The sequence below is a fragment of the Crocodylus porosus genome, unplaced genomic scaffold, assembly GCF_001723895.1.
Source record: "Crocodylus porosus isolate Cpor-Errol unplaced genomic scaffold, CroPor_comp1, whole genome shotgun sequence".
In the NCBI taxonomy this organism is placed as follows: Eukaryota; Metazoa; Chordata; order Crocodylia; family Crocodylidae; genus Crocodylus; species Crocodylus porosus.
In genome coordinates, this window is record NW_017728921.1 from 2,198,945 (window position 1) to 2,201,591 (window position 2,647).

A 2,647-nucleotide genomic window follows, 5' to 3' on the forward strand; every position below is an offset into this window, starting at 1 on the left:
CTTGTGGCGGAGTAAGTCTGTCCTTTAGTGGTTACACAACAGTATCAATACTGAATTCCCACAACCAACCTACCAGTTCCATTTGCTTATTCTCCTTGTTATGATTATTATGACTATCTGTGTTTCCAAAAGCCCGTCATGGTATCTGGGCAGCCAAATATTAGTAGAAATATGAGCTCTCTGTCACCTTCCTTGGTGACTTGAGACTTCATTCGTATGGCACGCCTGATTGTGCTGTCAGAGGAAGAAAAGGTGCAGTAAAGGATGCGACTGGTGGGAGGAGATAAATAGTGGGTCTGGGACCTCAAGGGCCCCATTCTGTCCACGTAGTACACAGGGGCAACACTGGGGCTCTGCTATGATTGTGTCAGCTGGTCTAAATTCTGGTCTTGCCCCCTCCTAAAACCCACTGGCTGCAGTAGAGGAGCAGTGGTGTAACTGTGCGGAGAATCTGGTCCCAAAAAGTTTCAGACATGCAAACTGACTTTTTTGTGGAAGTCCATTGCAATTTCCTCCCAACACTTGAGACATTTGTGCCACAAGCCATGTGTCTGGGTTGTCTAAAACCACTTATTCCAGCCACTGAAAGCCAACGGCAAATTATGTTAGTCCTCGGGCATCATTTTCCACAACTCCAGTAACCAATCCATTTTTGTATCCTGCTCATCTGACCCTAATGTGGTCCCTTTTACCTTCATTACAAGCTTCATTTTGCCACTTTCCATCTGTTTTCATCCCTGTGGATAATACACATCTCACCAATGTCTGAGTCTTTGGGTGACAAGTAGCCACATCAGGATACAAGTAACTACAAGTATATATATACCTACACTAAAACCCGTCTCTGCTTCCTGCCATGCGGACTTCTGGGAAATCAGCCGTCTGCTGTAAGCAATCCACGGGAAAACCAGCTGGCAGCCTGCCTGGCTCGCAAACATAACTTGCAAAGAGAAAAAAAAGAATCAGGTTTGTGCCCTTTTTTGCTTATCACTGGTGCCTTAAGGCAGCTGGAAGGGGTTTGTTTTATACTCTCCTCTTCCCTACTCATTTTTATATGGGACCTGTGCCTCACACAATGGGAGTCTTCATCTGATTGGGATCTTTGGGCACTCCTAAGGCAAGTATAAAATACTTAAATACATTGTTTAAATAATAAATACATTATTTAAACATGATTTAATTCGATTAAATCGTTAAAAATTTAGGTCTGCCTACCATAGTTTTGATTACAGGTTTCCTGGCTGGCTGGAGAATGAAGGCCTGGTGATGGCCAAATCATCACATAGGTGAAACCTCCTTTAATTGAGAGGGGAGTAATTGTGGTTCAGACAGATTTAAACTTGTTGCCTGTGTCTCTTTGTAGTGCAGCTACCACACGGGTTTGTTCTGTGAGTCTTGCCATAAATGACACTTGTTTTTAAGCCCCCAACTGTGGGGATGAGGGAATGCATCAGAATCGCAGCTTTCGTATTTAAGAAGGAAACTTGCTTCTAGTTCTCACGGATGCTGTGAAATGCTCGGAAACATGCAGCAAGCATGACCTAAAGGCTCAGAAGAGAAGGGGTCCATTAAAAGGACCTCCTACCTATATTGTTTTTAAACAGTCTCATGATGTTTTGAGTCCTGGCTCACAGCTGCTGAGCACCTGAGGTTAATAATGCCTGTTCTTCCCTCCTGGTTAAGGGCATAGAAAATCCCAGTTCACATCTGTGATCCCCACCCAGCCCCAGGATGGATGTTCAGGGGACTTCACAGGTCAAAAATGAGCAGAAAAAGTTCTCCCCACCCAAGTTGAGCCTTGCTTGCTTGCCCGTGACGATGAAGCAAGAAGTTGCACAGACCCAGGCCTGCAGTTGGGTTGGTTGTTTCTCAGCCACCTGTTATTATGTTGAATCAGAGAATCAATCAGACGCCAGGACGAGGAGCAATGGGCTCAAGCTGCAGCAAGGAAAGTTGAGGTCGGATATTAGGGAAAGCTTTCTCGCTAGGAGGGTGGTGAAGCACTGGACCAGGCTCCCCAGAGAGGTGGTGGCGTCTCCATCCTTGGAGGTGTTTAAGTCCTGGCTTGACAAAGCCCAGGCTGGGATTCATAAATTCATAGATTGTCAGGGGCTGGAAGGGACCTCACAGATCATCGGGTCCAGCCCGCTTGCTCTAGGCAGGAAGACAGCTGGGGTTAGTGACCCCAGCGAGGTGACTCTCTAGTCTCCTCTTGAAAACCTTCAGGGCAGGAGATGATCTAGTTGGGGCCGGTCCAGCTTTGCGTAGGAGGCTGGACTAGGCAAAATGCCCTCGAGAGGCCCCCTGCACCCCTCAGGGAGCTGGCAGGGAGCTCCAGAGATCACGTCTAGTCCAGCTCCTGCCCGCCAGCATCGGCCCGGCCCTGCGAGGCTCTCCTCCCCCGCACGGGCCGTGAAGGGCGCCTGCCCCGCACGGCGCGTCCACAGCTCCCCGTCCCACCCCTGCACCCCACCCTCGTCCCACGGCCCGCGCCACCGCCCCTCCAGAGCCTGCTCCGGCCGCCTTTCTGTTCCCGCCCGCCCGCCAAGCGCCGGCTGCGGGGGGCCCTGCGGAGCGCTCAACCTCCGGCCCCACCACTACAACGACCAGCCCGCCGGAGCCATTAGGTGACGAGGTGGAGGAGACA